Here is a 12,845-nt window from a genome sequence, read left to right on the forward strand (position 1 = left end):
GCATAGCCCATGCTTCCATGAGAAGCACACATGTGCTTTTAGGAAGCACAATTGTGCTTCTGTGAGAAGAACAACCATGTTCTTGCACAAGAAGCATGGTTGTTCTTTTCCCCAAAAGCACATCTCTGCTTCCCTAAAAAGGAGAAGCACGACCTGTGGTTCCTGATAAAAGGAAAGTACAATTGTGCTTCCCAATTGTTATTTTTGGAAAAATAACAATTGTGCTTCTGGGTTTTGGTTTTTTATTTGGTTGCTTTTCCTTGTTCTGATTCGGTTTTATTTTTTGGTTATTGGTTTTTTATTTACATCTTTTTCCTTTTTTTTATTTCTTCATGAAAAAAATTCATCCAAAGCTATTAACATGAGATCAAGTTTTGCAAATCTCGACAACAATGAAAACAGTTCATGATTTGGATGCACTATTCAAGAGATAAATCGATTCAAAAAATATACATCTACAAAAGAAGAGAAAACTCCCATGTTAAATAAGTGGTGCACATGCAGTCTACCATTTGTCAGCGCTAGTGAAAGGTAGTGTGACCTTTGAAAGGGTATACCTTAATTAGTGGTCCGGAGAAAATTGAGCCCTCCTTTATTTGGAGTGTGAGTTTCTGAAACATAGCGCGCGTGGCCGCTTGCATGGGCTGGCCCAACACGCGTTGTTTGCATGGTCAACTGTTCGTTCGTTGACCTGGCTGGCTCGGTCCGCTACATCCATGGTTAACCGGTCAACCGTTGACTTTTGAAAAAAAATCACCATCCTTAAAAAATTCAAGGTTTGAAAAAAATCATAAATTTGAAAAAGTCATGAAATTCAAAAACTTTCATGAATTTGAGAAGAAAATGAATTTTAAAAAGTACATGGAATTGAAAAGGTTCATAGATTTTAAAAAGTTCACAGCTTTGAAAAGATTTATGGATTTTTTTTAAAATTGCAGATTTGAAAATATATTTGTTGATTTCAAAAAAATTCATGAATTTCCAAATTTCAGAAAATCAAAAAAATGTTTGTGAATTAAGAAAATGTTCACTAATTTGAAAAGGTTCACTAATTTGAAATTATTCATAGATATTATAAGTTGTTCGCAAATTTGAAAAAACATTGATAAAGAAGTCACTAACACAATTTTCCAATTGTTCATGATTTAAAAAAACATATTTGAGAAAGGTGCAAAATATTAAAATGAAAAAAAAGTAAAGAAAAGACATAAAATGGTGGGAAGCTAAGCTTCTCAAAACTGGCCAGAAAGCTACACATGAAACATAAGCGGTTCACGCTTATGGGCCAACCCAGTTGATCGGTGTGAAGGAAATATGCCCTAGAGGCAATAATAAAGTTGTTATTTTATATTTCCTTATTCATGATAAAGGTTTATTATTCATGCTAGAATTGTATTGATCAGAAAGCCAAATACATGTGTGAATACATAAACAAACACTGTGTCCCTAGTGAGCCTCTACTAGACTAGTTCGTTGATCAAAGATGATTAAGGTTTTCTAACCATGGACATGAGTTGTCATTTGATAACGGGATCACATCATTAGTAGAATGATGTGATGGACATGACCCATCCGTTAGCTTAGCATATTGCTCGTTTAGTTTTATTGCTATTGCTTTCTTCATGTCAAATACATATTCCTTCGACTATGAGATTATGCAACTGCCGGATACCGGAGGAATACCTTGTGTGCTATCAGACGTCACAACGTAACTGGGTGATTATAAAGATGCTATACAGGTATCTTCGAAGGTGTTTATTGGATTGGCATAGATCGAGATTAGGATTTGTCACTCCGAGTATCGGAGAGGTATCTCTAGGCCCTCTCGGTGATACACATCATAAGAAGCCTTGCAAGCAAAGTGACTAATGAGTTAGTTGCGGGATGATGTATTACGGAACGAGTAAAGAGACTTGCCGGTAACTAGATTGAACTAGGTATGTGGATACCGACGATCGAATCTCGGGCAAGTAACATACAGATGACAAAGGGAATAACGTATGTTGTCATAACGGTTTGACCGATAAAGATCTTCGTAGAATATGTAGGAGCCAATATGAGCATTCAGGTTCCGCTATTGATTATTGACCGGAGAGGTGTCTCGGTCATGTCTACATAGTTCTCGAACCCGTAGGGTCCGCACGCTTAACGTTCGATGACGATTTAGTATTATATGAGTTATGTGATTTGGTGACCGAATGTTGTTCGAAGTCCCGGATGAGATCACGGACATGACGAGGAGTCTCGAAATGGTTGAGAGGTAAAGATTGATATATAGGATGATAGTATTCGGACACCGGAAGTGTTCCGGATAGTATCGGGTATTTATCAGAGTACCGGGGGTTACCGGAACCCCCGGGGGAAAGATACGGGCCATAGGACGGGAGCACACCAGCCCACAAGGGGTGCCCCCCCCCCCCCCAAGGAAGGAGGCCGAATTGGAGAAGGGAAAGAAGGGGTTCGGCCCCCCTGTCCTTCTCTCCTTCCTCTTCCCTCCCCCCCCCCCCCCTCCGGAAATAAGGAAAGGGGCAAGGCCGAATTGGGGAGGACCCCAAGTAGGATTCCTCCTACTTGGGGCGCCCCATGGCTGCCTCTCCTCCCCTCCCACCTATATATACGTGGGGAGGGGGCGCCTAGCACACATAACAACAATCGTTAGCCGTGTGCGGCGCCCCCCTCCACAGTTTACACCTCCGGTCATAGTTTTGCGGTGCTTAGGCGAAGCCCTGCGAGAATCACTTCACCATCACCGTCACCACGCCGTCGTGTTGATGAAACTCATCTACTTCCTCGACACCTTGCTGGATGAAGAAGGCGAGGGACGTCATCGCGTCGAACGTGTGCAGAACTCAGAGGTGCCGTACGTTCGGTGCTTGATCGGTCGGAGCTAGAAGAAGTTCGACTACATCAACCGCGTTGTCAAACGCTTCCGCTTTCGGTCTACGAGGGTACATAGACACACTCTCCCCCTCTCGTTACTATGCATCTCCTAGATAGATCTTGCGTGAGCGTAGGAAATTTTTTGAAATTGCATGCTACGTTTCCCAACACGGTGGTGTGTGCGCTATGTATGATCACCAAAGTAATCGGCGTCACAAGAGCGGAATAGAAAATGCCTAGGAAATTTCTTCTTACGCGATTACTTCTTTTAGACAATCATGTGAAGATTTTATGTGTCGCAATGTTTATAAGGATGAAAACAAGATCACCGGGTAGGCCTAACCAGACATGCCCGCCAACCCTTAAATATAAAGCATGCTTCGCTAGGTTGTGAGCCACGAGATACGAGCTCCGAAATTCGTGAACGAAATCACACAAACTAAATATACTAGTGTTCTATGATTTCATGTATGATTGCGCCGTAGCTGGACGCACTGCATTTCTTGATGTCTTCCAGCACCACTTTGCAGTCTGAAGCGACATGTATTCTTCTAGAATTTAGATCCTCGGCTAGTGCGAGAGCTTCCCTGATAGCAAATGCCTCGAATGTTGCAAGGTTCGTAATCCCCTGAAGAAAATCACCGAAGCACCCATATAAACTCCATTATGATCTTGATTCACTACGGCCATTGCATCAACTCCTAAATTCTTTGCGACTGCGGTGTCTATATGTTAAACTTGGCCAATCCCGCCGGCGGGGCAATCTACTCCTTTGGTCTCGATGATGTATCCTCAGTTGTGTTGGGTGTTCTTAGCTTCTGTAATTGTTGTAGCTCCGAGAGGAATGATACAACAAAAGGATGAGTTGAAAGTGGACGTTGGAAGATATCCTCATAGATAGCTTCTCTCCTCGCCCCCAAATTGCCCAAAGAGTCACCATCATGTGGATGAACTCGTCCTGAGATAGAGAATCGACAGCTTTCTCCTCGCCCCCAAATTGCCCAAAGAGTCACCACCATGCGGATGAACTCGTCCTGGGATAGAGAATCGTGCATAGCAGAAAGCCAGTTTTTGCATTGCCATCCTGATTCGCACACATATGTTCAACCATCACCTCGTCTGAGCAGTTGACCAAAGTGTGTCTCCATGAGTCTGTTAGAATAATCATGACTTAGAGTTAGTCTCCAGTTGGTTAGGCAGTGCGTGTGTGTGCATGCAGCTTCGAGTGGAGAGATTAGTGGGTCAATTAGTTGTGTGTATCGTGCATGCATGCAGGATCCGTTGGTGGCCAGCTCACGTCATGCACGAATGGACGCGACGTGGGTGTGACCGTGCCAGGCGGATTGCGTGCATGCGCAGGCGGAGTGGGGGCGAGCGCGAGGCGTAGCCTGAGCCAGCCTATATAACACACACACACACCCCCCCCCCCCTCTGTGTATTAATGTAGTGCGCCGGTCTGTTGCCGCGCCACCGTGACGGTATATGCCGAGCCGAGGGGGAGGGGCCTAAGGAAGATGTAGTCTCTGTTGGGACCGTGGTATGCGCCCGGTTGATGTGAGAGTTCTTCCGGGGTTGTGCTGCGTGTGTGCGTGTGTACCTTCATGTATGTGTGTTTGAGTAGGTGAGTTGAATAGAAGCCAACATACAGGCCGTTCGGCGGCCGGGGCGTTCGTCGCCCGGAAATTCTGTTCATCTTCTTCTACCTTCGTGCGGCGTTTGTCGCCGGAGGGCGGTTCGGCGTATGTCGCCGGTGGGTTTGTTCCAACATTTGGTATCATGAGCTTGGTTGTCTTAACGTGGTTCGCCGTGCCGGAGGCGTGCCGGCGATGCCGGTGTTCGTGGACGGCTACGCGACGGAGCTCCAGGCCATCTGTCGGCCTACGGAGGTGCGCGGCGCTGCGATTGTCATGGCGGACGTGGAGGCGACACGCGGTGAGTCCGCGGCGGCGCGGCTGCGGCGCGTGGCAAGCGCGGCGAAGGCGACGCACGGCGAGTCCGGCGGTGGCGGCGTTCACCGTGGCTGTGCGGAGCTCCACGCCGTGTGTCGGCCCATAGACGTGCGCGCGCTGCGGCGACGTGGCGTGGAGGCTGCGGCGGCATGGCGAGGAGGCCATGGAAGTGTGGCGCGGGCGCGGCGAGCACACGGCACGTCGCAGCGGGCGTGGGGGTGCGCGGCGGCATCAGGTGGACGATGGTCGACGATGAGCCATGTCTCCTGTGATGGCAAGGCGAGAAGGCAAGTCAAGATTAGGGGGAGTTTGTTAGAATAATCATGACTTAGGGTTAGTCTCCAGTTGGTTAGGCAGTGCGTGTGTGTGCATGCAGCTTCGAGTGGAGAGATTAGTGGGTCAATTAGTTGTGTGTATCGTGCGTGCATGCAGGATCCGTTGGTGGCCAGCTCACGTCATGCACGAATGGACGCGACGTGGGTGTAATCGTGCCAGGCGGATTGCGTGCATGCGTAGGCGGAGTGGGGGCGAGCGCGAGGCGTAGCCTGAGCCAGCCTATATAAACCCCTCCTCTGTGTATTAATGTAGTGCGTCGGTCTGTTGCCGCGCCACGGTGACGGTATGTGCCGAGCCGAGGGGGAGGGACCTAAGGAAGATGTAGTCTCCGTTGGGACCGTGGTATGCGCCCAGTCGATGTGAGAGTTCTTCCGGGGTTGTGCTGCGTATGTGCGTGTGTACCTCCATGTATGTGTGTTTGAGTAGGTGAGTTAAATAGAAGCCAACATACAGGCTGTTCGGCGGTCGGGGCATTCGTCGCCCGGAAATTCTGTTCATCTTCTTCTACCTTCGTGCGGCGTTTGTCGCCGGAGGGCGGTTCGGCGTATGTCGCCGGTGGGTTTGTTCCAACAGAGTCCTCTGTGCCTCAAAGAAGACAGGTAGATGTCATGGACATGTTTATATGGTGAATAATATTCGTTGTTGGAAGTGATAGTTGAGCAAGTCGCCACAACAAGACCTTCAGCTTAGACGACACGAATTTTCCATAAATGCGTCCATGCGTTACTCTGCGTCTCATTATTGCAAGTGCCAGCATTTTCCTTGATCCAATTCTCCCTCTGTAATTTTATGTTCATTATCATCCAATATGCTGACTTGATCATAAAATTTCCCCGACGTTCACCACTCCAGGCCCAAAACTCAATGATGTTCCTGGTGCACAACGAAGCTCCCCCCCCCCCCCCCCCCCACCCCACCAACACACACACACACACCACCCCAAACACCCCACAACCCACGCGTGCGTCTTCTAGCGAGATGGAAGAACGATTCGCCTCAAGGAGCTTGTAGTTGGCCGGCCCAGTAGAGAGCAGTTGGTTTGCTTTGTTAGTCTCTTTCGTTCTTTTGTTTTCATTCACTTTTTCCTATTTTATTTTTATTTCTTCATTTATACATTTTGAAATATTCGAAAAATTTATATTTAAAATTTTAAGTTAATTAATTTGGAAAAGTTCACTGTGCAATTAAAATGTTCATGTAATGTAAAATAATGTTCATGCAACTTGTAAAAAGTTCATATCATTCAAAAAAATGTAAATCACATCAAGAAAATGTTCACACATTTGAAAATATCTTTGTTACAGGTTTTTTGAAAAAAACAAAAAATGTAAAAAATGTTCGTAACACTTAAAAATATTTCACACGTTTTCAAAAATTATTTATGGAATTTATGTAAAATATTCAATCTTTATTGCAAAATGTTCGCCGTGTATTTTAAAAATATTCAATGTGCATTTAACAAATGTTCAACATTTATTCGGAAAAAGTTCAACGTCTATTTAGAAAATGTTAGACCTATATATAAAATATGCTCAATGTCCATTTGGCAAATGTTTAGCATACGTTCAGTTAAAATTTTCAGCAAGTAACTAAAATATATTTAAGGCGTATCTAAAACTAAAATTTTCAGTGGATGTTCAATGGCGCGGCTCAACGTCCAGAGGTACAGGATGCAGGTGAGGTATTTCAGTTTTGTTTGGAGTTGGAAATTTTAAGTTGTTATATAGCCACTTTGATCAAACTAAAATGCTGCCACTTATGGCAAAAATGACAAATTTGATCTATGAACAAAAAGAATTCACAAAATAAACTATTAACGAAATAATTTTATCCGGCTGACCTTTTTGTGTAGCGTCCGACAGTTAGGCGTCACACTACACTATGCAGCGCCTAACTGACAGGCACTACATGGGCCAGCGTCGCAACTCGGACTGCTTAAAAATTACTAAGTCAATGTACAACATCTGTGCGCTGCATTATTGGGCGTAGTGTTTTTATCGTTGTTTGGTTGTACTAGTGGCTGGCAGTTGTCGAGTACTAAAACTCGTGCATAGCAAAACTGCGGCTGCTGTTTGCTCAAGCCTTTTCACCTGTCCTGTCATCACTCCATCAATCAAAGTGATCACAGCAGAGTGCTTGATTTTGTAGTACTAGAAAAACATGCAGTTGCTGTTACCATCGTAGTTACCCAGCGCCACACACCTGCCAGACCAGAGACGGTCGGTTGGGAAACGAATCCATCAAACCACGATAAGAACGGGCGTGTCGGGTCGCACAATTCACTGGACACTAGTGCAACGCCTAAACACCAGACCCTACACTGTATAGTGTAATGCCTAACTCTTAAGCGTTGCACATGACTTGGCAATTTTTAGATGGTCCAGAGTGTGATAGTGGCCAGGCATGTAGCGTCTATAAGTTAGGCGCTGCACAGTGTAGTGTGACGCCGGGCTATCAGGCGCTACATGAAAGGTCAGTGGAGTGAAAAATTTTCAAGGACTGTTCATTTTGTGAATTCTTTTTCTCCACATGTCAAATTTGTTGTTTTTGCCGCCACTTATACCCAGCTAGCTAATGGATGTCCTCCTGGTTATTATCCGTCAGTGTAGTGAGCTAACTGAATCAGTGTTACGATGTAGTACAAGACAGTGCCGTCATTCTGGCAGTGTAGGGTGGACTGTTGATAATTATTTATTATGCTACTTGCAATTCTATTTTGACAGAAATGGACGCAACAATTCTTGCGCCATGTGCTTAATTATATCAATTGCATTTATTTACTTATAATTATAATACAGTAAGTATGTTCTGATATATGGCCAACCAAAATAGACATGAATTGGCATCTTTGTTAAAACAAATGACAGAATAGAGGTTTATTCTACATGACGATTATATATACAATAAGGTTGATTGCTTAACTTTAACCTAGATGTTGGGGAACGTAGCAGAAATTTAAAATTTTCTACGCATCATCAAGATCAATCTATGGAGTAATCTAGCAACGAGGGGAAGGGGAGTGCATCTACATACCCTTGTAGATCGCGATGCGGAAGCGTTGCAAGAACGCGGATGAAGGAGTCGTACTCGTAGCGATTCAGATCGCGGTTGATTCCGATCTAAGCGCCGAATCACGGCGCCTCCGCGTTCAACACACGTGCAGCCCGGTGACGTCTCCCACGCCTTGATCCAGCAAGGAGAGAGGGAGAGGTTGGGGAAGACTCCGTCCAGCAGCAGCACGACAGCGTGGTGGTGATGGAGGAGCGTGGCAATCCTGCAGGGCTTCGCCAATCACCGCGGGAGAGGAGGAGAACATAGAAGAGGGGGAGGGTTGCGCCAGAACTTGGGTGTGTTGCTGCCCTCCCACCCCCACATATATATAGGGGCAAGGGAGAGGGGGGCCGGCCCCCTCAGATCCAATCTGAGGAGGGGGCGGCGGCCAGGGGGGTTGCCTTGCCCCCCAAGGCAAGGGGGGCGCCTCCCCTTAGGGTTCCCCCAAACCCCCAGGCGCATGGGCCCTGGGAGGGAAGGCGCCCAGCCCACTAAGGGGCTGGCCCCTCTCCACATACAGCCCATAGGGCCCTCCGGGGTTGGTGGCCCCTCCCGGTGGACCCCCGGAACCCTCCGATGGTCCCGGTACATTACCCGGTGACGCCCGAAACTCTTCCGGTGGCCAAAACGGGACTTCCCATATATAAATCTTTACCTCCGGACCATTCCGAAACTCCTCGTGACGTCCGGGATCTCATCCGGGACTCCGAACAACATTCGGTAACCACGTATATCTATTCCCTATAACCCTAGCGTCATCGAACCTTAAGTGTGTAGACCCTACAGGTTCGGGAACCATGCAGACATGACCGAGACGTTCTCCGGCCAATAACCAACAGCGGGATCTGGATACCCATGTTGGTTCCCACATGTTCCACGATGATCTCATCGGATGAACCACGATGTCGGGGATTCAATCAATCCCGTATACAATTCCCTTTGTCTATCGGTATGTTACTTGCCCGAGATTCGATCGTTGGTATCCCGATACCTTGTTCAATCTCGTTACCGGCAAGTCCCTTTACTCGTTCCGTAACACATCATCCCGTGATCAACTCCTTGGTCACATTGTGCACATAATGATGATGTCCTACCGAGTGGGCCCAGAGATACCTTTCCGTTTACACGGAGTGACAAATCCCAGTCTCGATTCGTGCCAACCCAACAGACACTTTCGGAGATACCTGTAGTGAACCTTTATAGCCACCCAGTTACGTTGTGACGTTTGGTACACCCAAAGCATTCCTACGGTATCCGGGAGTTGCACAATCTCATGGTCTAAGGAAATGATACTTGACATTAGAAAAGCTCTTAGCAAACGAACTACACGATCTTGTGCTAGGCTTAGGATTGGGTCTTGTCCATCACATCATTCTCCTAATGATGTGATCCCGTTATCAACGACATCCAATGTCCATGGTCAGGAAACCGTAACCATCTATTGATCAACAAGCTAGTCAACTAGAGGCTTACTAGGGACATGGTGTTGTCTATGTATCCACACATGTATCTGAGTTTTCTATCAATACAATTCTAGCATGGATAATAAACGATTATCATGAACAAGGAAATATAATAATAACCAATTTATTATTGCCTCTAGGGCATATTTCCAACAGTCTCCCACTTGCACTAGAGTCAATAATCTAGTTCACATCACCATGTGACTAACATCCAAAGAGTTTACTAGAGTCAACAATCTAGTTCACATCACTATGCGATTAACACTCAATGAGTTCTGGTTTGATCATGTTATGCTTGTGAGAGAGGTTATTAGTCAACGGGTCTGAACCTTTCAGATCCGTGTGTGCTTTACGAATATCTATGTCATCTTGTGGATGCTACCACGCGCTACTTGGAGCCATTTCAAATAACTGCTCTACTATACGAATCCGGTTTACTACTCAGAGTTATCCGGATTAGTGTCAAAGTTCGCATCGACGTAACCCTTTAAGACGAACTCCTTTTCACCTCCATAATCGAGAAAATTCCTTAGTCCACTAGATACTAAGGATAAGTTCGACCGCTGTCATGTGATCCATTCCCGGTTCACTATTGTGCCCCTTGACCAACTCATGGCAAGGCACACTTCATGTGTGGTACACAGCATAGCATACTGTAGAGCCTACGTCTAAAGCATAGGGGACGACCTTCGTCCTTTCTCTCTCTCCTGCTGTGGTCAGGTCTTGAGTCTTACTCAATACTCACACCTTGTAACACAGCCAGGAACTCCTTCTTTGCTGATCTATTTTGAACTCATTCAAAATCATGTCAAGGTGTGCGTTCTTTGAAAGTATCATCAGGCGTCTTGATCTATCTATATAGATCTTGATGCCCAATATGTAAGCAGCTTTATCCAGGTCTTCCTTTGAAAAACTCCTTTCAAACAACCCTTTATGCTTTCCAGAAATTTTACATCATTTCGGATCAACAATATGTCATTCACATATACTTATCAGAAATGTTGTAGCGCTCCCACTCACTTTATTGTAAATACAAGTTTCTAACAAACTTTGTATAAACCCAAAAACTTTGATCACTCCATCAAAGCGTATATTCTGACTCCGAGATGCTTGCTCTAGTCTATGGAAGGATCGCTGGAGCTAGCATACCTTTTAGCATCCTTAGGATCGACAAAACCTTTCTGATTGTATCACATACAACCTTTCCTTACGAAAACTGGTAAGGAAACTTGTTTTTGACATCCATCTACCAGATTTCATAAATGCAGCTAATGCTAACATGATTCCGACGGACTTAAGCATCGCTACGGATGAGAATATCTCATCGTAGTCAACTCCTTGAACTTGTGAAAAATTGCTCTTTGCCACAAGTCGAGCTTCATAGACGGTAACATTACCGTCCATGTTCGTCTTCTTCTTAAAGATCCATTTATCTCAATGGCTTGCCAATCATCGGGCAAGTTCACCAAAGTCCATGCTTTGTTCTGATACATGGATCCTATCTCGGATTTCATGGCTTCTAACCATTTGTCGGAATATGGGCCCACCATCGCTTCTCCATAGCTCGTAGGTTCAGTATTGTCTAACAACATGATATCTAAGACAGGATTACCGTACCACTCAGGAGTAGTACATATCCTTGTCGACCTACGAGGTTTGGTAGTGACTTGATCCGAAGTTTCATGATCACTATCATAAGCTTCCACTTCAATTGGTGTAGGTGCCACAGGAACAACTTCCTGTGCCCTGCTACACACTGGTTGAAGTGACGGTTCAATAACCTCATCAAGTCTCTACCATCCTCCCACTCAATTCTTTCGAGAGAAACTTTTCCTCGAGAAAGGACCCGTTTCTAGAAGCAATTACTTTTGCTTCCAGATCTGAAATAGGAGGTATACCCAACTGTTTTGGGTATTCTATGAAGATGCATTTATCCGCTTTGGGTTCGAGCTTATCAGCCTGAAACTTTTTCACATAAGCCTCGCAGCCCCAAACTTTTAAGAAACGACAACTTAGGTTTCTCTAAACGGTGTCGTCTCAACGGAATTGCGTGGTGCCCCTTTTAAAGTGAATGCGGTTATCTCTAATGCCTAACCCATAAACGATAGTGGTAATTCGATAAGAGACATCATGGTATGCACCATATCCAATAGGGTGCAGTTATGATGTTCGGACACACCATCACACTGTGGTGTTCCAGGCGGTATTAATTGTGAAACACTTTCCACAATGTCTTAATTGTGTGCCAAACTCGTAACTCAGATACTCATCTCTATGATCATATCACAGACATTTTATCCTCTTGTCACGACGATCTTCAACTTCACTCTGAAATTACTTGAACCTTTCAATAATTCAGACTTGTGTTTCATCAAGTAAATATTCTCAGCATCTACTCAAATCATCTGTGAAGTAAGAACATATCGATATCCACTGCGTGCCTCAGCACTCATTGGACTGCACCCATCAAATGTATTACTTCCAACAAGTTGCTCTCTTGTTCCATCTTACTGAAAACGAGGCCTTTCAGTCATCTTGCCCATGTGGTATGATTTGCATGTCTCAAGTGATTCAAAATCAAGTGAGTCCAAACGATCCATCTGCATGGAGTTTCTTTATGCATATATACCAATAGACATGGTTCGCATGTCTCAATCTTTTCAAAAACGAGTGAGTCCAAAGATCCATCTACATGGAGCTTCTTCATGCGTTCTATACCAATATGACTCAAATGGCAGTGCCACAAGTATGTGGTACTATCATTACTATTTTATATCTTTTGGCACGAACATGTGTATCACTGCGATCGAGATTCATTTTAGGTGCAAGACCATTGAAGGTATTATTCAAATAAACAGAGTAACCATTATTCTCCTTAAATGAATAACCGTATTGCGATAAACATAATCCAATCATGTTTATGCTCAACGCGAACACCAAATAACAATTATTTAGGTTTAACACCAATCTCGATGGTAGAGGGAGCACGCGACGCTTGATCACATCAACCTTGGAAACACTTCCAACACATATCGTCATCTCACCTTTAGCTAGTCTCCGTTTATTCCGCAGCTTTTATTTCGAGTTACTAACACTTAGCAACCGAACCGGTATCTAATACCCTGGTGCTGCTAGGAGTACTAGTAAAGTACACATTCATATAATG

This window comes from Aegilops tauschii, chromosome 5 (genome assembly GCF_002575655.3).
Source record: "Aegilops tauschii subsp. strangulata cultivar AL8/78 chromosome 5, Aet v6.0, whole genome shotgun sequence".
NCBI lineage: Eukaryota > Viridiplantae > Streptophyta > Magnoliopsida > Poales > Poaceae > Aegilops > Aegilops tauschii.